At 38.8% G+C, this 26,961-nt stretch overlaps 1 long non-coding RNA gene across 2 annotated transcripts; it reads right to left on the reverse strand.

The window, feature by feature from the left end:
* Positions 1-15,474: 15,474 nt before the first annotated feature.
* On the reverse strand, positions 15,475-24,691 carry LOC148845918 (uncharacterized). Of its 2 annotated transcripts, none has more exons than XR_016102154.1 (3): positions 24,233-24,691; positions 15,947-16,134; positions 15,475-15,851 (listed from the first exon to the last, which is right to left on the reverse strand). It is a non-coding gene; the product is annotated as an uncharacterized LOC148845918 (long non-coding RNA). The 2 variants fall into 2 exon arrangements; XR_016102153.1 differs by having other exon boundaries at positions 15,947-16,218.
* Positions 24,692-26,961: the final 2,270 nt, after the last annotated feature.

A 26,961-nucleotide genomic window follows, 5' to 3' on the forward strand; every position in this document is an offset into this window, starting at 1 on the left:
TTACACACTACTAAATCTCCCAAACTAGGCCCTCGGAGATTGTTTCAACCCATAGATTTCTTTGTTTAGTTGACACACCTTCCCTTCCTTCCCCTAAGACAACAACCAATCAAAATATGCAACTAGGGAAATAAGCACATAGACTAAACCCATTTTACCTATGGGTGAAACAACTCCATAGGTTTATGTATATCCTTTGGCTACTAAATATGCTTTGTATCTTTTTCACACTACCATTTGCACAATGCTTAACTATATAAGCCCACCAATAGCCAATTGATTTCTTTCTAGGAGAAAGAGAAATAATGTCCCGAGTGTGATAGATTAAAGAGCATGAAATTCATCGTCCATCGCCTACTTCCATTCTAAAGAGAGGAGAACATCTTGAAAAAACTTGGAAACTAATGTGGGCTAGCTAGGCCCAACCCATTAACGCCTGACAATGCCAACCACAGCAGGGGGGAAGCCCTACTGCATTTGTGAGACAACCATGGGGCGGTCAGACGTAACCGCCAGGGCCTGCTGCTTGACCTCGTAGACCCTCATCTGGTGTGTTCATCTTCACCTACCTCTAGCCCACTCAAGTATAAATAAGAGGTAACTCTCCCTTGACAGGGGGCTAGAACCCTAGATTCTAACATAGCTATCTCATTTACTTTCCGCACCTACCTTGCTTCCTTAGCATTTACTCCTAGGGACCCGATGCATCCGAGGACTATCACCAAGACCTCGTCTACACCTCCTCCTACCTTACACCCCGTACTAACTTGAGCGTTGGAGCCTCTGATTCGAGTCTCCACCCGAGGCCCCTAACACTTCTTGTTTTGTAGTAGCTCGGATCTCTAGGAACCTTGCCACTGAGATTATGACCTACAGTCCTCGGCTTCTACGGTACTTGGGAAGGAACACCTCACCTTGGCCTATAGTCTTCGGCCTTGGCTTACCTCTTCTAAGACCTCGGAGCCTTTGGCCTACCTTCGAAACTTGGAGAGTGAATTTACCATGTTTCCCCTAGCTAATTCATGCAGCAACAGTTGGTGTCGCCTGTGGGAAGTGTTGCTAAGACGACCCCCTTTTAAGGATAAAAAATATTTTTACTTCAAGCCCTCCTAAGCTCGAAAACCATGGTGCAGAGAACTGAGAATAATAAGGAGAGCCAAGTCGACGCCTCAACTAGCCATGGTAACTCCACTGGCCACATGGTCGCATTCACCCCAAAAACCATTTTGGAGCCTCTCCCCCACACTTCAAGCCTCCAACTTTGGAGATGTACAACGGCTCCTCGGACCCTGATGACCACCTAGAGAGTTTTCAAGTGCTCAGGATACTCTACAGGTATTCCGATGCCTTGATGTGCTGAACTTTCCAGGCCACCTTCAAGGGGGCAACGCGTCGCTGATTCTCCAGCCTCCCCACGAGGTCAATTAGTTTTTGGGAGCAGTTCACCAATATGTTTCTCGCCCGCTTCATTTGCAGCAAGCGATGCCAGAAGAGCATCATCTCGCTCATGTCCATTAAACAGAAGTCGGGCGAAATTTTGCAATCTTACATCGACCGCTTTAAAAAAGAAAAGCTCGAGGTTAGGGACCTTGACCCCATGGTATCAATGCACGCCGCCATCAATGGACTCCGAGATGGCTCCGCCCTCAAGTTTTTGGTTGCTAAGACCCTACCGAAGATGAAGCTAGAATTCCTAAAAAAGGCCCAAAAGTACATTGCGGCCGAGGAGGCTTCTACCGGGGACCACCAAGAGAAGGAAACCGAATGCAACAGTGGGCTCTCCAGAAAGAAAAGGAAGAACAAAGATCACTGCACTGATGGCGGCAAAGATAACAGGAAGTTGTTGGCCTCAACCACATCCTACAACCAATATACGCCACTCAACTCCTCCTGAACCCAAATCCTGATACAAATAGGTAAGGAGAAGTTCGTGAAGTGACCAGAAAAGATGAAGAGAAACCCCAAGAGGGGGAACCATAAAAAGTACAGCAAATTTCACCGCAGCGTAGGCCACAACACCGAGGACTGCTACAAGTTAAAGAATGAGATAGAGTCTCTCATCCGCCGTGGACACTTGAAATAGTACGTCGGAGGTGAAGCCGACGCTTCATCCTCCTAGCAGTAGTAGCAACAACAACACCAACAAGTTGTCGGAGTCATCGACGTCATTGTCGGGGACTTGGCCTCAGGCGGAGCCTTGGCTTTGGACCGCAAGGCCTATACCAGGTAGTTGAGTATCCGAGGGACAGCCCCGAAGAGGCCAAAGCAGCACGAGGACCTCTCCTTTATGGACGAGGACCTTAATGGGATTATAGTCCCCCATGATGATGCATTGGTAATTTCGGCCATAGTGGCAAACTTCCTAGTCAAGAAGATTTTTGTCGATAGTGGCTCCTCGACAGATATCCTTTTCTACGAAGCTTTTGAAAAGATGAAGATAGAGCCAGAGCGCCTTCAGCCTGTCGACATCCCACTTGTCGGCTTCTCTAGCAATTTTGTTAGGCCGGAAGGAAACATCATCCTACTAATCACAATAGAAACCGAGCCTCGACAGGTGACAAGGATGATGGAGTTCCTCATCGTGAAGATTGGCTCCCCATACAATGCAATCATGGGGAGATTGACCCTTCACACATTGCGAGCCGCCATGTCCTCTACCACCTCGCCCTCAAATTCCCAACCAAGCATTGTGCCGAAGTCGTTCGAGGGAGGAGCCAATGAGATGAGGACCTCGTCTCGGTTCCCCTGGATGAGGACGAGCCCGAAAAGACTATCTGTGTCGGGTCCAACCTTCCTCCATAGAGCCTATCTGCACTAGTAAGTTTCCTCAAAACTAATGCCGACGTCTTCGCTTGGTCCGCCGACATGCCTGGAGTTGACCCTTCAGTCATTACTCACAAGCTGAGCGTGGACCTGAGCTCTAGGCCGATTCGACAAAAGAATAGAAACTTTGCACCGAAGTGATGGAAGGCCATAGGAAATGAAGTTGACAAACTACTCAATGCCAGACTCATCTGAGAGGTATACTATCCTAACTGGCTGTCGAATGTGGTTTTGGTTAAGAAAGCTAATGGGAAATGGCGAATCTGTATTGACTTCACAGACCTTAACCGAGCCTGTCCCAATGATAGTTTTCCCTTGCCAAGAATAGACCACCTTGTTGACGCCACTGCAGGATATGAACTGCTTAGCTTTATGGACGCCTTCTCTGGATACAATCAGATAAAGATGTACCCTGAAGAGAAGAGAATACCTCATTCATCATCGAGCATGGCACATAATGCTATAAGGTGATGCCCTTTGGGCTTAAAAATGCAAGAGCTACCCACCAACGTCTTGTTAATAAAGTGTTCAAGGATCAGATGGAGAGGAACGTTGAGGCCTATATAGATGATATGGTGGTGAAGAGCTTGAAAGCCGAGGCCCACACCTCGGACCTGGCCGAGACCTTCGACACTTTGCGGAAGTTTAATATGAAGTTGAACCCCAACAAGTCTGCCTTCGGCATAACTTCAGGCAAGTTTTTAGGCTTCATCGTCACTCAACGAGGTATCGAGGCCAAACCTGAGAAAATACATGCCATATTGGACATGGCACCTCCTCGGTTCGTGAAGGAAACCCAGAAGCTCACTAGCCGTGTAGCGGTGCTCAACCGCTTCATGTCAAAGTCAACTGATTGTCTTCCCTTCTTCCAAGCCATCAAGAAACTTAAGGAATTCCAGTGGACGAGGGAATGCTAGCGAGCTTTTGAAAAACACAAGGAGTACCTCGCCTTGCCTCCCCTCTTGGCCCGCTTAGTCCCAAGAGAAACTCTATACCATTACCTGTCAGCCGAGGACGAAGCAGTCAGCTCAGTCCTAATTAAAAAAGATGGAGCACAGAAACTGATATACTATGTCAGCAAAGTACTATGCGACGCCGAAACCAAATATTCCGAAGTGGATAAGTTGGCCTTCGCTCTTGTGGTTTCTGGCTGAAAGCTTAGGCCATACTTCCAAGCTCACACCATTATGGTGTTGACAAATCAGCCCCTTAGAGCCGTCCTCGCCAAGCCCGAGACCTCGGGGCACCTAATCAAATGGGTGATAGAGCTTTTCGAAATTGACATACAGTACCATCCGAGGTCTGCCGTCAAAGCACAAGCCCTTGCAGATTTTATGACGAAGTGAACCTTTAACCGAGCTCTTCCCCGGGTCCCGAAAGATGAATCAGGAAATGGGCGACCCATTGGTGCTTGGAAGCTTTTTGTAGACGGGTCGTCCAATGCCAAAGGAAGCGGCACTAACCTTATCCTTCTCACCTCGGATAACTCAACCATTGAATATGCACTGAGGGTCGCTCTGCAATAGGCGGCAATGATCCCTCGGCAGGATGGCCCCGCTCACCAGCTCTTGGCTGACCCCCCCATCCTAGATGGCCCTTCTCGGAGCTGCCACTGCGGCCGAAAGATCTTCCCATCCCCTTCGGCTCTCTTGGGGAGCCCCTGTACTGATGGAGGAGCTGATGAAGGCTCGGATGGGTGCTCCCCGGGCATGGACCTCCGCACCACCTCCTCTGCCTGCCCCTCCGTGTTGGCCACCTTCCATGGGGGCTCCTCCCTTAGAATATCTACAGCGGGCCTCTTCCGACCCGCCTCGGACCCGTCCATGGATTTCTTCGATGCCTCGGCCCTGTCAATTGGCTTTTTTTGGCACCTTCGTTAGCTTCTTGACCCCCTCCAAGGGCTCTTCACCCCACCGGTAACCTCCTAGGGTGCCACTATCGATTGTTTCCCCTTAGCGGGGACCTACGGATTTCCCCTTTCATCGGGATGGGGGGGCAACCTTATCGTCGGGCCGCTTTAGCATCTGCCTTCCCTGCCTACTTCACCTGGGCCTTCTCGAGCAAGCGTTGCTTGGCATCCATGGGCACTTATGCGAAACAACAACAGAAAACAGTTAGTACACCAAAGCAAAAACGTGGAAGACGTACTAAGTAACCACAAAACCTCTCCTACCGAGGGGGGTAGGGCTAATCCCAGCGAAGACTAGGGAGACCTCCTCCTCCATCAACGGCTTCACCTAGAATGTCCCCATCACTAGCACATGAGCTACAGCTATAGCCTCTTCATCTCGGAGCGGAGGGGGACATCTCACGACGATTACGCAGGCCTCCCCCTAGTCAAACCTAAACCTCCAGCCCTTGGGGCAAGAGACGTAGAAGAATTTGTCCTTCCACCCATGGACGGATGAGGGATTATGCACCGGCTTCCCCCTCCGAGGGTGGAAGTAATACATGTTGGCCTTGGAAGCGTGCCTCCTCGGCACGAACATGGCACAAAAATATCCTCAACGCCATCTCCACACCCAAAAGCCGAGCCCATACTATCATCTCTACGGTGGTCCTAAGGGCACTGGGTACGAGTTGACTGATAGTGATACCGTACCACTCCAACAACTCAAAGATTAAAGAAGGGAGGGGAAACCTGAGGCCAGACTCAAAAAAATGCTAGTAAACACCGATTTCCCCCTCCTCAGGGGTCCACGGCCGATCACCCACATCGGGGACCCTAAGGTCATAAGGCCAGGGTATATGGAACTTCCTTGTCATGGATTTGACCTGTCCCACATCCAAGGAGTTGTCAAACTCCGAACACGGAACACCAGCATCAGCCACCCTTCGGGCAGCACTCTCTCCCACCGATCCGACAACGACCTCCATGACATCCTCCTCGAAGAAAGGAGACCCTTCGGGCTCCCTAGGCGATGTTGACGCGACGCTTTCATGGGGAGTGTTATTACCCCGATGGCAGCCCTTGGCACCCCCCGAGGCTAACCTTTCCCTCAATACGGCCACCTCCCACCGAAGGGGGGCTACAACTAAAGAACCTAGAGAAGATAGAGGAGAAGGGGTTTCAGGGTAGCTCCCTCCCGAGGTGTTCGGGAGTTCATAGCATTTAGGGCCGGAGTCCAAGAACAACATAATTGATTACCTAAGGAAGTGAAGACGAGATGTCCTAAAGGATGGAGAAGCAAGGAGAGTCTTGAAGGATCGAGAGCTGGGGAGCTAAGTTTACTCGATAGCAAGGGTGTCTAAGTTCAAATGAAGGGGAAAGGTGTCATTCCTCGACATGAAAGAGGAGGGGAGGAGATAAGCTACAAATAGAAGTAGGCTCCTAATGAAAAAAACATTCTCACAGAAGGACAAGTGTCATTTCCTTTCACATCACTAAAAACCTAGTAAAATGAAAAGGGTACCAAAATTCCCTAAATTTCCCAAAAAACATGAGATTTGACCATTGGCACATCTGAATTCCACCTTTCACACCCTAGGCCGATTAGATCACCTTATAACACTTGAAAACTCCAGATCTCCAAACCCTAAAACTACACATCCATATACATCATTAACCTAATCAGCACCTATCTTTGATCTCTTGACTGAATCCTATAGTACTACCAAATTTCATACTAAAACTCCATTTAACCCCTAAACAAACCCAGATTCCCTTTCAACACATCAAATTGACCAACCTAATTTGACCTAAGAATCTTTGAGCCATGATATCTCTCATTATACATATCCAATTGAAGATCCATATTTTCTGCTAGTTCTTAGATGTTAAGTATCTTCCCACCAAATTTCACTCCAACAACCCACACCATTAAAACCACCCCATCCAACTCCACTTAAAACCAATCAAATTAAATCCCATAAAACCTAAAATGATCACCCACCAAATTTCACTCGAAAATACCTTCACCAGGCCCCAAAACAAGCAAAGATTCCATTTCATGAAATCCTATTCTATAGACTCATTCTCAGTACCATGCCTTATCATCACCAAAAACCTATTCCAACCATTTGATTGCTCCTTAAACATTCAACCAATTAGAAACATTCACTGCTAAAAGTTGCATAAACACCCCCCCCCCCGCCGAATTAGTTCAAAAAATCCCAAAAAGAAAGAAAACAACATCACATCCTAGAGTCCATCTTACTGGCTCAAGACACCCCACCCACTTGTATCCCAACCTTTGGATTGGAATATTTTGCAACTTCCTAGGCCCTAAATATCCATATTGCCCTTATTCCCAAAGATAATGTCAAGTAGAAACCTAAAGATAATTAAAAGTAAAATCGCCTCATTTTTGTAGGACCAAAATATCAATAAGCTTAATATCAACAATTAGGTATCAATGTGTATTGATAAGACTAGTATTCTTTGCTTTTTCTATTCTTGGTTATATATAACTATTGCCATATATGAGATTTTAGTAAAACCTATTCCCGCCACACCAACGTTTCCATGCCAAAAATGTTAAACAAGGTTTTAAACGTCATTGATTACATTATTTAGTGTCGTTTCAGTTTAGAAGGAGTATAAATACAAATTTTTAGAGTGCAAAACCTTATATGTTGTATTATTTTGTATGTATTTGTATTGTACATATTTACATTTATACTCCTTCCAAACTGAACTTTAATTTATTATTAAATCATACATTTCTTCCGCCACTATGGTTAATGGTGGAAATCACTTTTTTTTACAACATTAGACATAAACGTCACAAAAAGGGGGAGAAACATCACCAAAAATTCTTTTTTATTGGTTTTAAATTTTTATCAATTAGTTTTAAAATTAATTAACATATAGTTGATTTGAAAGTAAGTATAGAAACGTTATTTTATTTAATTTTTTTATCAATTAGTTTTAAAATTAATTAATTACAAAGTTAACTTATAGTTAAATTGAAAATAATTACAAAAACATATTTTATTATGTGATACTTTTATTTTTATTTTACAAATGTAGTTAATATTTTTATTAATTTTTTCATTAATCTTACAAATTTGTATTCAACAATTATTTGTACTCTCAATTTTAATTAAAGTTATTTTGAATATTGAAATGGAGTTTAAATTTATTCATGATATAATTTATTATAATTAGAATATTTGTGCTTTCATTTTATTCATTTATGTTTCTTAAAAATTATAGTGATTATATATAAATAAATGTGTACATTTTTCACATTCTATTAGTTGGTTTCAAAAGGGAAAATATATAGTGGGTAAATCAACACTAATAACATTATTAATTTATTAAGATTAAATTTTATTTTGATTAAGTATTTATTAATATCTAAATTATCCACAAAGTTTTATTTTTTATATTATTTTTATTTTATTATTGGCTATTAATTAGCTAACTAGTTAATTAATTATTTTTCATATTTAGTTAATTAACCTTGGAAGATTGCATCTAGCGATGTCGACAAATTGGGTTTGGCATGGGTTTTCCTTAACCCTAATTTGACCCTCAAATGTTCCCATGTTTAAAACCAACTTGAGTTGACTTAGGCAGTGTTGGTATGGCTGACATTTATTTGATAAACAGTGTCATGTCATCACTAAATCAGCATGTGTTCCATCATGCTGATTTGTATGCATATATAAAGATAAATGTTGATCTTGATTTATGTGCACCAACCATTGGGGAAGATTCATTTTAACGCTTCTCTCAATGGTTAAGCGTTTATTCATTGTTCCTTTGATGTGGTGTCTAGTGGCTGGCGTTTAATTGTCAACAAATCCTAGAAAAATGCTTATCAACTACTTTTTCTCAGTTTTGAAAACAAATCAAATACAAACATTTATTTTATTAAATGGAAGTCATGCCAAAAATATACTTAATAACATGCAATTTTCAAACTTGATATGACCCAATAGAGTTCAATCTTATACAGTAATACCAACCTGACCCATCCCATGCTTTTAATAGTTTCTTTAAAATATATTTTTAAAACTTAAAAGCCATTAATTTTAGTAGGAATTTGATTTGTAGATTTTAAGGTGACACTTACTCTGAAGTTAAGGTTACTTATTAAATCTATATATGTAAGGGTATCATGATGATTACTGTTGCAACTTGGGCTAGCCTGATCCAAATTCAAAATAGTGTTGACCTCAAGTACTTGACCAAACAAAATTTGATTTGCACCCTTAATAATGTTCATGGGTCATGACCCAATAGGCTCTGTCAATAAAAACCCAAACCCAATCTAAGTTTGACTCGAGTCAAAGAATTAGCGTTTTGTATTCTTCTACAATTTTATTAATTAGCAGTTATTAATAATTCATTATTAATTTTTTAATTAAATAGTTATTTAATTGATTAATATTAATAAGTAGATACTCAAAATTGGAAGCGTGATTGGTAATTTCCAATCGAAGAACCTAACCCATTGAATTCACCTAGGGGTTGTCAATGGGTTGGGACAGAGTGTCCAAGTTCCTAATTGATTATTAATTCGGACAAAACGATGGACGCAAAGCCATCTTGATTAATAACCAGGATAATCATGTCCGACCCAATAGGTCGATTGATAATAATATGCAGGAATGTCAATGGGTCAGTTCCGGTTCCTAGTCCATTGTCTTGATTAATATTGTTTTGGAACCAGTTTTATTCAATTCCAAACTGACTCAGACCTGATCCAATTGTCCCAAGAATCAATCGGTTCGGTTATTGTTTTAGAGATAATAATAATAATAATAATAATAATAATAATAATAATAATAATAATAATAATAATAATAATAATAATAATAACAGACCCTATAATCGGTTATTGTTTTAGAGATAATAATAATAATAATAGAATAGGTTAAGCCTAGATGCCCAACCCTATGATTCCATTAACTAATAGGGGTAAGGTTGGATGCCTACTGATGAGGGGTGATTTGGCCTAGCCAAATAGACGGAGGGCACGTGGGCGCGACTTGCCAGCTAGACTATAACTCAACACGTATTGCCTTCACAGCACCACTTGCCACCTCGGTGGGCTAAGCCATATCGGGTGTCTCGGGCACCTCGGCAATGACCGAGGTCCGAGTAGTCCGAGAATGCCCAACTTATCAAAGTGACATGTATCAAATTTCTATAAGCATGTCAGCTGTCTCCGAGCTCTTCGGGATCATGCCGCACAACCGTAAGACTTATCCTCATCCTGCCCGGATTGACCGGACATGATAGGCCTTATCGGATAGCACGTTATCCACCTCCCATAATGGAATGAACTCCTAACGGCCCGGGTTGAGAATCCCGGAGGTGATTCATGAGACCCATGGCAGTTCAACTATATAAGGACATCAACCCCTGAGACTCAGGTACGCGCGATTTGTGCTTATTAGCTCTCTTGCATTCAAGTATTATCTCGCTTACACAACCAGCCACTGACTTAAACATCAAAGTGACCATGTCGGGTTAATCACCCTGGGTTCTTTGTGCTTTCTCTTCTCGCAACTCGACTCACCAGCCAAACAACCAACGTCCGAACTGCCATCCAACTAGGATCTCCAGATCGTGCACCATCACCTACCTTACCCGAGCCCAAACCTGAAAACCGATCCTACAGTCCCATTGTCTATAAAATGTAGTAGCATCATGTAGATAGATTTCAGTATGATTTTTTGCATCAAGCCTTTAGGTAAGAACATGGTTTCTGAATCACACATCCATTTGTCAACTTGCATTCATTTTTCTTCTGATTTCATTTGCTCTAGCCACTTGCACTTACTTATCAAGGTCAAAAGTAGAAGGAGAGCATATATCCTTGGGTTGGGGTAGCAGCAATCAGCACAAGAGGCCCATAAATATTATAATAAATAAATGGACTCTTCTCTATAGTCTATACCCTACACTCTACTCATGATAATATGATGGGATATATTCCAGCTCAAACAAACAGTTCTTTTCTAGGACTAGGAAAGAAAATCTTTGGGTTAATTGTCTGGGTTCATGGATCTATGCTATTACTATATATGGATATGCTAATAAATTATAATCAACTTATTTAAACCATTGAGCCTCGAGAAATCCCTCCTATTAAACCACCTTATTTAAATTAACCCTCAACCAACTGTGCTTAATTTCTACCCAATTTGCCCAATTAGATTTCATCAAACATGAAAATTATGAATATGATTCAATTTTGGGCCAACAGACACTCACGTTGAAAATGCATGTAACAGAGCCATGGTTTTGATTTTTGAATTTTTCAGAAAAGAACTATAAACATTCAAAATGTCAAAAACCCCTATTTTATATATCAATATCCGCCCGTAAACTGGCATCAATTCCGAACTGACATTCACCCCAACTGTATTTTAGGCTTAAAAATTCTGACCCTGAGCTGAATCGTCATTCTCTCTTTTTTTTTTATTTTATTTTTTTTTTTTTGTGCAAAGCCATGGTTCAGAAAATACTCACATTCCACTTAGAGATCTCCATCCCCATCATGCAGCTCCACCATCAAACCCGGTATGATAAGTCAAATTGAACTTTATGTTTATACTTTCACAAAATCCATTTTGCTTTTCTAATCTACCAAGAATCAGAAAATCCATTTTGCTTTTAAAAAAAAAATGAAAACTTGTATTTATTCATTTTAACATGATATTAGTTTTAAAGGAAAAAGACCTCTACCATGAACAAAAGAAGATGGGCATTATGACTCTTGACTTGATGGGCTTGTACACCCAGGAGAGTGATTCGGGCCACTTCATGGGTTGGTGGATTCAAAACCTTATTGGGTGTTAATAGCAAGTGCAGTTTGTGAAAATTCATTATTTGAGTTTATAAAGTGTAGGTAGTCCATTATTAAAGCTAAGGTGAATTCTTCTTCGTTGGGATTGGAATTGGAGAGACCCTGAAGGGCTCTCCTTGTGATTGATTAATATCATATTAATTTCTTCTGTACTGTTGTTCTTTTTGATATGTACTTGCATGGAAAAAAAATCATTCAAATTAGAAAACCAAAGGCATTTCCCCTAAAAATAATTCCAACATTATGCTACCAACCCATGTGTCCACTTAATAAGAGTTGAAAACAAAACTTGAGACTAGAATAAAATAAAATCAAGACAAGTCCTAACTAAATCTAGTTGGAACTGGTATGTTTGTTGAATTGTAGAACCAGCTGCCCATGTAATAAATCTTTTCTGATTCTCCATTGCTCTTCAAAAAGTAAAATACATTAGCCCTGCTGGTCCAATGGAAAGATGACCTAGAATCCATCATGAGAAAAAGCTCAATGAATTTATGTGGCTAAACTCATTAAATCTATTCTCATCTTGCAAAATGGAGAGTTGTCTTGCTATCAAAAGGATGAGGGATTTCTTCATATATGGATGGCTTTAGGAGACTTACAAACTATGGTTAGCTACACCTAAAGAAATACTTCCATACCCAATACCTATTGGTTATTTGACTTAATTTGACTTTTTTTTTTTTGAATTATAGTGATTTAACATTTAGAAGAATAAGTTATTGCTTGAATTTTAAAAATGCATGTTTTTGTGTAGAGTAATGATTGGAAAATGCTCCTATGTTGGGTGAAGATTATCTCCATATCTTTCATGAAGTTTCACCACCAAATCCTATAAGTCATCTGAATTTATTTTTATTTTCATACATTTACAACGTTTAGTGTGAAAATAATATTCTATTTTCATTACATTGTCATTTATACGAGACCCAACAACCTGAATTAGGCGGATTTCATGCATGTGAAACAAGCCAAGAGGGAGAGGCATAGGAAGAGGGACAATGTGAAGGGGAAGAAGAAAGTTCTTTTTAAAAGATATATTTCTCTCTCTCTCTCTCTCTCTCTCTCTCTCTTTTTTTTTTTTAATTTTTGGTCTTCATTTGGTTTTGAATGTAAAAATCACAAAATTTTCTTGTAAAGAATGACTATTGAAATTTTAATATTAAAATTTAGTTTTAATTTTCATGTATTGTGTATGAATGGATGTAAATTACGGGTTAATAAAATTTTTATTGGGTAATTACACATATAGGTAATGGAATTAATATGACTTTTGGCGACGTTTGATTAAATGTCACAAAAAATGAAAAATCAGTCGTGCATCATTTAAAACATGATTTACGACATTTGCTAAACTTCACGGTTTCTTTCAGAAACATCGTGAAAAGTTTTCGCAACATTGATGATTGTGGCGTTTGTGCAAACGTCACGAAAACATTTTGACGACGCTTGCACATCTTTCGACGATGTTTATGTAACGTTGTCAAATCCCTTTATGCTAATAGCACTGTCCTCCCCTGAATTTTCATTGTTTCATCCATACCCCCTCCGTGATCTTGAGTTGATGAAAGAGGGAAATAACCAAAATATCCAATTTTGATCATTTGAATGGTAAATTGGCTTTTAAATCTCCCTTCCTATTACACTAACCATAAAATTCATAATATTTGTGTTTTCTCTACAATTTTTGTATAATTTTTGAATTTTATGTATATTCTACATTTCCTACTCTTTTATTGAAATATATATTTTTTTAATTTTTAATCGAATATATATATATATATATATCGATTTTTTTTGTATTTTGAGAAAAATACTGAGTGTGGTGGATAGGGTGGGTTGTAACGTTAAGTTAATGGAGAGGGTCTAGATGCAACAATGTCAGGGGGAACTTTGGCTCATCTCCTTCTTTGTTTTTCGTCCAACTCGGGGGAGACCAAGAACAAAGCAAGGAAATCGGGAGATAGTCATAGAGAGGGTTTCCTTAGGCTATGTTTGGTTTGAAGGAAAAAGTAGGGAAAAGAAAGAAAAGGTAAGGAAATTTATACAAGATTTGTGAAGGTTTTTCTAACTTTTCTTTCTTTTCCCTACTTTTTCCTTCAAACCAAACATAGCTTTAAGGTTCAGTAAGATTAAAAGATAGAGAATGAAGAGAGATAAAGAAACCAAAATAGCTAAGATCATAGACTTCTCTCTTTCCTCTTCGTTTTCATCCCAAATACCCAAAATCCTTCCCTGCTTCCTCACCATTCACCCCGACTAGCTGTAAAGTTTCCAAGTAGCCAACATGCATACAAACCGCAGGGGTGCATGAGATGTATCTATTTCTCTTAGATTTTTTTTTTTTAATTGTGAGATATGTATGTATTTGTCTTGAAATGTTTTGTGCAAAAATATTTTAATCTATTTTTTTTTGTTTTAATTACTCAAATGTTATAATTGGGTTAACATTATTATAATGCCTGCCCTCATTGATCAAAGGTCCCGGATCTACCATTGCATAAACACTCCCTCCAAAACAAAAGGTTCTTTTTTGGGTTCTATGTTTATGAAACCATTAGATCTACATATCTAGATGTTAACCCATGAATAAAAATGGGCCAAGCGTAAAAAAATAAAAACACTTTTATTTTTAAATTTGACAATTGGATAAGAGTCAATAGGTAAGATGGTGTTACATTGAATATAAACATTTCATTAAGGGTGCATTTTTTTTTTTTGGATTTTGAGAGGGGGAAAAGTTGGTCAATGGGATTTTTATTCCCATTGACCAAGAAACTCATGTTCATTTTTCAGATTTACGTGGAAACCAATGAAAGTTTATTTTCCTACCCATATCCTAAGTGGATAAATTAACTTTTCTTCATCTAGGGGAAGTTGACAATACTTGGATGAGACAAAAATACCCCTTTTAATAATGATTTTTTTTGTGGCTAAGATGATCATTGCCTTATTTACATGGAAAATAAAAGAACATGGGTAAGTGACTTACCGAAAAGCGAATTCAGCATTGAACCTTTGTAGGTAACAATGCCAATACAAAACAAAATATTGTTCAAACACTTACTCAACACCTAGTCAGCATAAGTACCAAGGTACAAACAATTTCATGTAAAAACATTTATGTTGCCATCTTGATATGAAATGCCATGGAACAGAACCTTAATGTATGTTTGATGCAGAACGGAAACGAAATACATGAGAAAATCTTCAAAGAAAAAAATAAAAATTGAATTTTAGAAAGAATAATTCTTCATTAAACAATTAAGAGAAAATCGATAACAAGAGAACTCCCTTAGCCTTCCCCTAACTACCCTTTATATGGGCATACACTCTTATGGCTCCTATTCCTAACAAAACACTCCTTAATAGAATCCTACTAAAACTCCTTAAAAAAGAAAATCCTAATCTAAGAAAATACTTCAAAATAAAATCTTACCAAAATCCTTCAAAAGGAAAGTCCTAATTGAATATAAATTCAAAATAATGCTATTTTGGTAAAAACGAATTAAGATGGGAACTATGTTATGGTGCCAATTTGGTAAAAACGTACTAAGATAGAATTCCTGAGGTGATGCTATCTTGGTAAATATTTATTAATCTGGGTTGGTGGCATCATTTATGCTTCATATGTGTCTTGGAATGGTCTCAACTTGTATAAAATTTATTGGGCTTCTCCCCTACTACGTCACTATCTCCCTATATAAACTAAAATGGGTCTTTGAAAACCAACTTTATAAATGTTTACTCAGTTGGTCCAAATCCTATTTTGCATCAATGTCTCAATTGTGCATAGAACACATTTTAATTTACACTGAACAACAAAAATAGTTCATTTTATTATTTCATTAATTAACAAATCAAATCAAGTTCTTCTCTCATATACGTCCAATCTTCTTCTTCAATACATGAAACTGCACACATGGAAACGACGAATACAAAACAAATAACTCCCCAACTTCAATATTGCACGCACATAACAGATCAAACGACCAACTTATACCATAAACACCTCGACATGAAAAAACCAAAACAGACCAGCACCAAATTCTTTAGTCCAATCTATTCATGCATCTATCCTTCAATATCCTCCTCACCCGATAAATCCTCTGTCAATCTTCTTCTACTCTTAATTATATTGTGAGAGAGAGGAGAGAGAGATTACACTGTTTCCTTTTACCCAGTGACGATGCAGAGAGCGTAGATGATTCCAGGTAAGATTCCGCACAGTGTGAGAAGCAGACAGATCCAGAACTCCGACTGTAACAGTGATTAAGCCACATTATATAAAACGAAATTCAGTAGTCAGTACACACAGAGTATATAGATTCAGCAAGGAAATGTAGCAAACGTACTCTGCAGCAGCAGGTGCCGAAATGATACATTATCGCAACAGGCGGAAGGAAGAAGCTCAGGAATATATCCATGCAGTCTGCACCCCGTTTTTCATGGGTGTCAATGTGGATGTCGATGTGTTGGTTGCCACCGTGATGACCGCCGTGGTGGTTGTGGTGGTGGTGCTCTGGCATTTTCAAGTTTCAATCTACAGAGAGAGAGAGAGAGAGAGAGAGATGTGACTATGCATGCAGTCGGATCTGCTGCACTTTATCCTGCACTTCGGTTCAGTCTGTGGGACACAATTGTCAATGTCAAAGACTGATCGACTGAAGGGAAGTGTAGGGAAATTTAAGTACAGATCCCAACTCCGTTGGCAAGGAATCTTCTGTTCTGACTTTGACTTTGTTACGCAGTAGTGACAACTACAGATGCTTGAAGGAGCAATAATACAATAAGACAGATCCATGTTATAAAGTTATAGTAGTGGCTATTGACCTACCTTCAACTGCCAAGTGTACAATTTATAGAGGATCAGGACCCACGACCTGAACACATCTTGTTAGAGTACTGAGTACGGGTCACTTGCCTAAGTAAACCACAATATCACAGTTCCAAGTTTAGAAATGAAAATATATAGTTATGACCATCCATCAACATCATGATGATCGTTCCTGTAGGTATTACTTGGGGTGGGACCCATTTATTGGAGGGTCTTAAATCTGAATCCCACACAATGAGGAGTACCTTCTGAGGGGCAGTACAGCCTATTTATCCCTATATTTAATTTAAATAAACTAATAAATAATAAATTTACAAAAAAAAAAAAAAAGAGTAGAGAACTAGAGATAGAGAAGAGTCAATGCTAGCATCACAGAAGTGATGTCACTCAACCCTTACATCATAAATACACCTTATATAACTTCCATATTTGTGCCAAAATCCTTCTATGTGATGTCCTTTGAATTGATACAAATTTTACACCCAATCCAGTTTTATACCATTTTATCTATAATTATGATTTGAACCATTATGTGATGCAAAATTTGCAATCGTTGGCACTGTAAATTTTGCATCTAAAGCTGAGTTTGGAAGGAGTACAAATGCAAATATATAAAGTGCAAAACCGTACATTTTGTATGTATTTACACTGTGCAAATTTGCATTTGTATTCTTTCCAAACTGAGCCTAAGGCTCCATTTGGATTTCTACATATATGCTCGTATATATTTAAAATTTATATTGTAGCTGATTTTTCTTACCAAAGAAAAAGTAAAGCTGGTTTGAATGTTTTTACTAAATTATCATAAGTTCAAGTTTCTTACAAGTAATTTTTAATTCATTTTAATTTGTTCATAAAATACAATGTCAAAGTCATTTTCAATTTATATTGTTAATTATATAATATTGTGACAACTTTATTTTAATTTATTTTTTATACTATTCAACATCTGATTGTGAACTGAATTCATTTGAATGTAATATAAATCCAATGGACCGGATTTGATTCAAATATAAATGAATCAAACTTGGATATAGCCATGTCCAATTTGATTCCATCCATTTGTACTCCTATTTCAATTAACCCCCGTTCTTTGATGTAAAGAGGGGGTATCATTTACTTGTTACAAACAAACAAAACAAAACCAAATCTAAAATATTAACAAAAAAACCAGGATTTAGTCTCAACTCATTTGCTCTCCTACTACTCATTTACATTAGTGAAAAATTCATTTGCACTGCAAACCAACGGAGCCTTGGCTTTGTGATTTAATAAAATAAATCACATGGCTTTGCCAAATAGAACGCCCCTTGTAATTGATTAAGGATATGGAAAGACGAGAATACCCCCCGACAATATGGCCAGTGTTTGATAACAAGAGGGGTAGATTCGTGATCCACTGATTTCATTAATAGGGGAGAATCAGTCAACCGGCTAGAACTCACCAGATCATGCATGTTTGCTCATCCTGTGTCCATGCTGCGAATTTAGGACAACGGTGAACGCCATATGGCAACATGCTTCTCTAACTAATCCAACTCGGGATAAAATGGTAATAAAAGATAATAGAATATACAACCACGTTCCTTTGCAAATCTTTATAATTTTTTATTGTTATACTTATATGTTCGGTCTCAGCTTGGATCGAACTCGAATCCAATAATAAAAGATAAAAAATATTTAAATTTTATATATAAATTGCATACATAACTATATATATCCTATACATGTAAATTAATATATATATATATATATATATATATATATATATATATGTATATATGTATATATAAAGCTTCATTTTACTTATGAGTTTTATAAATCAAGTTTCATTGGGCCTGAGCTCAATTCGATTAGCAAACAAGCTATATATATTGGGTTTCAGTGAGTTCAGCTCAAAGCTCGAATTAGTTAAACTTGAATCAAAATTCTCCATAGCCAAGCTCGAAAAGCTTGATTTGTGTCTATCCCTGCTTTTTAGTTGAGCCAAATAATCAAAATTGAGCTTGAACTTGAGCCCTATAGTTTTTTGCCAAGCCAAGCTCAAATAATCTTATATTCGGCTCAATTCAGCTGAAATCCTCTTCTAGTTATTCACATTTTGTGGAAACAAATTTAGATTTCTCTTTTAGCGTCACATGTCCTTACCTAATTGGTTCACAAACATAAGAAATGGACTTCATTTTAGAAAGAGAAAGGAGATGAAGTAGAGAGAAGCCTCATGACCGAGAGGAGAGAGAAACTAGAGGAGTGAGTGAAGAAAGGAGAGGAGATAAGGGGGAGAAGGAGAGATATAGACAAAGAAACAAAGAGAGTGGAGAGAGAAACAAATTAAATATTGGAAACAAAAAAAAAAAGTTAGAGAGAGAAAGAATAGAAAAATGTGAAAAACAACATAACCAAAAGAAGATAGAATCTAAAAAGGAGAGAGAGTAAAGATAAGAGATAGAAACATGGAAATTAGATTTCATTATTAGGAAAAGAAATTAGAAAGAGAAAGGATATAAAAGAGAGAAACAGCATAATGAAGAGGAGAGAGAATCTAAAAGGGAAAGAGTGGAGAGAAAGAGAAACAAGATAGGAACATGAAAATTGAAAACCTCATTAGAAAAAAAATGTTAAAGGGAGAAAGGACATAAAAAACACATAACCAAAATGAGAAAGTACAAAGAGAAAAGAGAAACATGATAAGAGAGAAGAAAAAACCTAAAATTTGGATTTCATTAAGAAAAGTTAGAGAGAGAAAGCCCATAAAAGAGAAAAAGTTGCATAACCAATAGAAGAGAGAAACAAATTAAGAGAAAGGAGAGATAAACATAAGAAATAGATTTAATTAGTATACAAAAAGTTAAAAGAAAGAAATGACATTAAAGAGAGAAAAGCCACATACCCAATAAGAGAGAGAATCCAAAGGAGAGGAAATAGAGAGAGTAAAGAAAGGGGAGAAAAGCATTGAGAAAAGAGATAATTTAAAAGAAAATCCACATCATCAATGAAATCCAATTTTTATGTTTTTCTTTTCACATTCATTCCCTCACCTTTAGATTCTCTCTAATCAATATGTGGTTTTCTATTCTATCTTTATTTTCTCTTTTCTTGTCATTTTTAATGAAGTCCAACTTTTGTGTTTTTCTCTCCTTTCCATAATCATCTTGTTCCTTTATCCTCTTGGTTTTATGGCCTTTCTCTCCCTTTTCTCTCTTTCCATTTTCTAATGAAATCCAATTGTAATTTTCTCTCACTTTATGTCTTTTCACTCTCAACTTCTAATGAAATTCAATATAATTTTTATGTTTCTCTCTCCTTTCTTTTCTTTAGGCTTGGTTTGTGTTTATCTAAGCCTTGTATTTACATTATACATATTTGTATTTGCACTCTCCCCGAATTGAGCTTTAAATTTTTCCTCATCTTGATTATGCGGCTTCTCTTTCTCTTTATGCCATTTCTCTCTCTAACTTTTCTTAATAAAAATATATTGTTTCTCTATCCTCTATCTCATCTCTTTCCTTAAAATTCTCTTTCCTCTTGATTATGTGGCTTCTCTCTCTTTATATCCTTTACCTTTTAATTTTTTTCCTAATGATACAATTTTTATGTTTCTCGCACTCTCTCTTCTTTCTACCCTCTCTCCTTTAATTTTTCTATTCTCTTGGTTATGTGGCTTCTCTTCTCATTTCTCTCTTAACTTCTTTCTAATGAATTTCAATTTTTTAATTTTTTCTCTCATCTTTTGTACTCTATCCTTCAGAATCTCTCTTCTCTAATTAGTTGTATGATTTTTCTCTCCTTTATATCATTTCTCTTTCCTCTTTTTTTGTGAAATACTCTTGGCTAAGGGAGAGAGAATTTCTATCATATAGTTTATCTAAATGGATATCCATGACCCACCCTAACCCAACTTACTTGACCCATATCCAAATAAAAAAAAATGAAGAAAAGAAGGTCAAATAGTAGATCTATAGAACACATCATCAACTAGAAAAAAAAATTGTTTGAGTAGTCATCCCTTGTTTGATTTGACTGGAATTTGGTGGCATTAAAGTACATTTATAGTACTCTAATAGTGAAGAATTTTAGTTCAAACCAACATGTAAAAGGGCCCTAAATAAAGACTTCAATTTGACTGATTTTTTAGTTCTCCAAGACATGGTCAAAGTCGAAGTCAATAAGTTGACCAATATTATAGTAAGGGATGATTAACTATCTTTAGTAAGTTCTAGTTTCATGTATAATTGAACCAGAGAGTTATTCTAGTTCGGAAAGGAAGTTTTGATGGTGCCAATTGAGATCACATTTCTGCCCCACAATGCCCTACAGCACATCCCCGTCATGTATTGGGAACATTTCCTGATGATGATATCATCGAAAATGATATTATTATTGGAAGATGTTTCAAATACACGGCAGGATGTACTATGGAGCGTTGTGGGGCAGCCTCTTGTGGACTGGAGATGTAAACTCGTGCCAATTAGACTACTGATAAAGTCTATTAGCTGGTTGTAATTGAGACAATCGAATCCCACCCTTCGCCCAAGTTGGAAGGACTAGAGGTTTTGGGGAGGGATGCCCCCTATTGTGTGGCCCATTGAAAAATAAAAATAAAAAATAAAAAATAAAAATCTACTGTTTATTTGAAGTTTGAATACAAGTAGGTGTTAGGGTCTTAGAGTTAAAATAAGAGTTGGAAGTTGCTATTTTACATCTATAGAAAGGTGTCAATAAGTCATGTAGAGAACAGTCTATTTTGTTCAACTAAATAAAAATTCTCTTTTTCTATTCCTACCACAGTCATTAGATATAGTAGAACTACCTCTTGCTTCCTCTTCTATTCTGTTCTTTATTTGTTTATTAATACATATGGTTGAAGCCTATTGTTGCGCACTGTAAATTTTTCTGCTTCAATTAGTATCATCAAACTAGGTTGGAGAATCTATATTTTGGTAGATTTATGCATGGTTTTCAAAACTAAATTGGATCGGACCAGAAAATTTAGGGTAACTGGTTCCGTTTTACCCTAAAATCGCTTTTTAACCAAAAACTGTTGATTTGGTTAACAAAATGCTGACCTGGATGATCAAATCATCGAACCAAACAGTGTTTTTCTTTTTTTGTTTTTTTTTTTATTTTTTTGTCAGAGCATGCCATCCATTCAGACCGGATGGTCAGACCATTCGACCCAAGAACCGAACCCCAAAACAGTTCTAGTTCCCTATCCAGTCCGGGTTTATAAACCTTGGATCTATGGTTGGATAGAAAGATAACACCAAGGGGCGCAACAATTCTTTCCTCTACCGGTAAGCCTTCAATCTCGTTGGGAAAAAACACTGGATGTTTCCTATAGTCATTTCATCCTCTCCCAGTGGCTTAATAATAGTCACAAGTGTTCAGTCTTGATTTATGCTATTTATATATGCATAAGTTTGAATTGGGAAAAAAAAAGTGGTGAAGTGAATTAATCAACAGGTTCAAGTGAAAAGAGAGAAAAAGAATGTGAAGAGATCTTATACTAAAAGGAGTTTCATTTTTGTGAGAAAAGCTGAAAAAGCCATTCAGGCTTGATTTATTCTCGCTAAGAAACTTGGTGATAGCCCATCTATTGTTGTCTGTTGGTTTATTTAGTATATTTGTTAATATTGATTAGATAGTAGATTTCTTGCTAGATTAATTAAGTGTTCCAGGATAGAACATAAAAGGTTTGAATAGCACCTAGAAAGCTATTCAATGTTTATAAGCAGTTTGGTTGGCACCCAAAAAGACCAACTATATACTAAATTTAAAATTTGCAGGAGGTTGCTTGAGGAGAGGATGCAAATTGTGTGGGTTGATTCTTTTGCATTCATATTAGGATAGGTAGATAAAATTTTTTAGAACCTCATTTATCCCCCTAGTTTAGGCTACCTGGGAAACTATAAAGAATAATCTATTTCTTTCAACTAAACAAATATTTTTCTTTTTCTATTTCTATGGCAGCCAACAACCATAGTAGAATTACTTATTTCCTCTTCTAATTTTATTTTCTTATTTGCTTGTAAGGTTTGTTCATTTACAAATTAGTCACATGCCCATGCCCATCTAAATGTTTTTCATTTACCCATGTTCTTTATATTCTCAATTAAGTAATATAATGATTTTTTTTATTCATAAAAAAAGTCAATATTGAAAGAGGAAAACTTGTCTCATTATGTTTTATAAACTTTTCCCCCATGTGAGAAAGTTATTTATCCACTGAGAGGTAGGTAAGTTCTACTTGAATAAATGAAACTAACTTTACCATGGGGTCCATTAATTATTGCAAAAAGAACACTATAAAGTTGGTCAATGGGAAAAACATACCCATTGACCAACTTTCCCTCTCTTATTTACCAGCAAACAAACGGAGCCTAAATATTTGTGGTTAAAGCCTATTGTTGCTTATTGAACATTTTCGGCTTCAATGGGTTACAAGTGGAGTTCAGATTTCCTACTCACCTCATAGCATATTCCAATCGCACATTAGGAATATATCTCATACTTGTATATTTTCATTCATGGGGAGATGTTTCCGATGTACAGATGCAACAAGTTGTGAGGTAGATGTAAGGAGGATCGATCTGGATTTCTTAGAAGTGGATGGATGGGTTAGAAATTGTCATCCCTAATTATCACACATTCAATTCATTTGCTACTCTACACGATGTGTAATATCCAACAATCAATTGTTGATATAGAGAAAAGATTTGTACCATCACATGCTTTGAAATCCCGCATTGAAATTGATTAGGGCAATTGTGTTTTAGTATATCAATCTTGAAATTTATTGAATTTACTTGTATTTTTTTATTTAATTGAATGTATAAATCGAATATTAGATTTTAGTGTCTTTCAATTGGATATTTCAATTTTCAAATGCCCAATTAGTACTAATTAATTATTTTGTTGATCAGATTACAAACCGCTTATGTGACCCTACAAGACCCCAATCCACATTTGCTACCACAGTGTCGTACTCCTACACTGAAACATGTAAATTATCATGGTCCCACCTTGAAACAAATGAAGTAACTTCTTGATGAAGCCACTGTATTAGATCCAACGCATGATTTTCTGTTTTAGTTCCACCCACCCTACGTACACAATGTCTTCAATTCACAAAACCCATAGCTGATGCTAGCAATAATAGGTTATATCAGTTTTAATCCATCAAATCATTTTTAATTTCCAGGCATCTAGCCTTTGTTTTATTAGACTTGAATTCTTTATCGTTCACATCGAGAGAATCATTCACAAAATCGATCCAAACCGACCAGGTCAGTTTTACTTTATATTGAATCAGTTTCGATTTCATTTTTAGGTAAACCGACCAGGTTGAGTCAATTGGGTCGATTGGAAAAACGCTATTAAACCGACCTAACCCACCCCATGAACAGCCCTAATCACATTCTGCCCGTGAATTTAACATCAATTCATTGGACCACTAACCTATACATCAGCAAATAGCAAAAAAAAATATTATCATTCTCAATTCTCAATGCATAAAAAAGAGCAAGAGAGGAGAACGGCATGCCTAAGTGACGGCTTTTATTGAATAAACGCCCACGGAATCAAATACCCCGAAAATCTAACACAAAATAACAGCAAAAACACAGAATAATAATAGATGGAGACAAAGATAACGTGAGAGTAACACAAAAAAAGAGAGAAGACTCGATCGTTCAAGAAAAAAGAAAAAAAATGAATCGTCAATAGTAATTAGTAACTAACCACTAGTCAAAAATCATGGGAAAACGAACAACGAGGACTGAGTGAGGTTGTTTTTAGTTTTTACCTCAATATCGCCTTTTGATCGAAGAATACACCGCTTCAGGCTTAGACCGAAATGGACGGAAGGTCGGTCAGATTGACAGTCGCCTTGTACGACTTGGGTTGACGGCAGTCAGATTAGTTGATAATGTTGATGGCCTGGACCATGAGTTCAACTCTCTCTCCTGCCGCTACATCGATCGCTAATTTGATCGAAAATGACAAGGGAGGAGTCTGATGCGTCCCCCGGCCGGTAGGCTTGCGGGGACGGAACTGCTGGGACGATCGATGTTTAAGAAAAGTGAGAAGGGCGAGCAGTACAGCAGGAGGGCGATCAGACAACGATTAACAGGAGGTGACGGTGGTCGGACGGGAAGACGAAGATAGAAATAAATGGGATTTGAGTGAGTTGGGTGAACAGAGCGACTAGGACAACTTGAGTCTGGGACGAATGAGATGGGCTGGTTCAACTTTCAAGGGGAGGAGGGGGGTGGAGGGCTATTTATAGCTGAGTTTTGGTTGCTTGTTTGGTATGCAAATTTCAGACTCTGTGGTTTTGATCTTCACTTGTTTTGGCCTGAACATGGTATGGCGACGAAACGGTTTGAATTTTTCTACTGTTTTGGCTTTGGCTTGCCCATCGAATGAACTCTGAGAGTGACATGTATATATAAATATGAAAGGTCGCTGATGGCAAAATTGTCAATTTGCGTATATTAGTCAAACGGGGTCGTTCTTTTTAGGGGTTTCCTTTCTTCAGTCAGCTCCCCCTCAGATATCGAAATTTCCCCAGCCAACAAAGTTCAATTTGTTTCAGCTCTTTCCCCACGTCAGCATTTAAATATTGTCATTATATCCGCTACCCCTGGAAGCTCTATTCGAAATTAATCTGGCCATTGAACTCTCGGCGTGGAAGCTCTGTTCGAATACATTCGCTCTCCTCTCCGAGGAAGGTCGATTTACCCGCCGTTCAAAGAAAACGAAGACATTGATTCGGTCCTTTCATTCCAAAATTTCGAAGGTGGAAGGTTTCTCAGAGACCCTTGTACTGGCCATCCCATTTCGACCGGTGAAAGATTTCTCAAGTTCCCTGCATTCGTTGTCCAATAAATGGCCCGTTTCGTCACTGGCCAAAGGAAGCTCGATTTACCCATCGTTTAAAGAAAATGAAGACATGTACTCCTTTCATCCCAAAGTTTCGAAGGTTGTAAGGCATTTCAAAGGCCCCCTGTACTAGCTAACGATTGAGCTAACGATTGAGTAGATCTAACTATGTAAATTTACATATGAATGGGTTAAAGTAATGCAAAATTTTTTATATTGCCCGGTGAAACCTTATCTCCATAGCAGTGTTGTCCCATTGCGTGTGTGGTGTGACTTGCACAAAGCAATGTCATATAACAAGTACGAAGGATTTGGTGGGCAATGAACCCCTCTGCACCCGTTGGAGCGACCACCGAGTGATTCTACCATTTCCGAGATGTGGTCCCGGGGGGGCACGTGGATAGATGGGCGGTAGAACCACATCAGTGGGATGGGAACAAGTCTCTTGGATGTCCATAGAGGAGGCGGAGATGCCTTAGGCCAACGGGGAAGGCCGAAAGTGGAAAGCAGTGCTTTTGCAGAACCATTGTTTCCCATCGTTGATTAGACCGATAGGTCGATGGGCAGCCCAAAGGTGTCGGCATGCTTAGTGGGTGTGCGGTAGTATGAGGGAGTGGGTTTGGTGGGCAACGAACCCTCCTCACCCGCCAAAGTGGCCTCCAGGTGATTCTATAATTTTCGAGACGCGGTCCTAGAGGAGGAGCATGGGGGTAGACGGGTGCCAAAACCACCTCAACGGGATGGGGAGAGGTCTCCTGGACGTTCCTAGAGAAGGTCAAGACGCCCTAGGCCAATGAGGAAGTCCGACAGTGGGAAACGATGCTTTTCTAGAACCACCATTTCCCACCGTCGATCCAGGCCGTCAGGCCGATGGACAGCCAAAAGGTGTCGGGACGCTCGGTGGCTGAGTAGAAATAGGAGGGAGTGGGTTTGGTGGGAAACGAACCCCTCCACACCCGTCGAAGTGGCCTCCGAGTGATTCTACCATTTTCGAGATGCGGTCCCGAAGGGGGCGCGAGGGTAGGTGGGCAATGAAACCACCTCCACTAGGTGGGGAGAGGTCTCCAAAACATCCCTAGAGGAGGCGGAGACATCCCAGGTCAACGGGGAAGGCCTACGGTCAGAAGCGATGCTTTTGCAAAATTACCGTTTCCCAGCCTCGGTCCAGGCTGTAGGGCCAATGGACAGTCGAAAGGTGTCAGGATGCTCGGTGGGTGAGTGGAAGTAGGAGGGAGTGGATTTGGTAGGCAGTGAACCCCTCTGCACCTGCCAGAGTGGCCTCCGAATGATTATGTCATTTCCGAGACGCGATCCTAGAAGGGGTGCACAAGGGTAGACGGGCAGCGGAACCACCTCCACAAGGTAAGGAGAAGTCTCCTGGACGTCCCAAGAGGAGGCGGAGATGCCCCAAGCCAACAAGGAAGGCCGACGATGCGGAATGGTGCATTTGCAAAACCACTATTTCCCACTATTGGTTCGGGTCGTCAGGCTGATGGACGGTCATAAGGGGTCAAGATTCTCAGTGGGTAAATGACAGTAGGAAGGAGTGGGTTTGTTGGGCAACAAACCCCTCTGCACCCGCCAGAGCGGCCTCCAGGTGATACTGCCATTTCCGAGACACGATCTCAGAGGGGGGCGTCGGGGTAGATA

The sequence above is a fragment of the Nelumbo lutea genome, chromosome 7 (genome assembly GCF_056320005.1).
Source record: "Nelumbo lutea isolate HS-2025 chromosome 7, American lotus-T2T, whole genome shotgun sequence".
Taxonomy (NCBI): Eukaryota; Viridiplantae; Streptophyta; class Magnoliopsida; order Proteales; family Nelumbonaceae; genus Nelumbo; species Nelumbo lutea.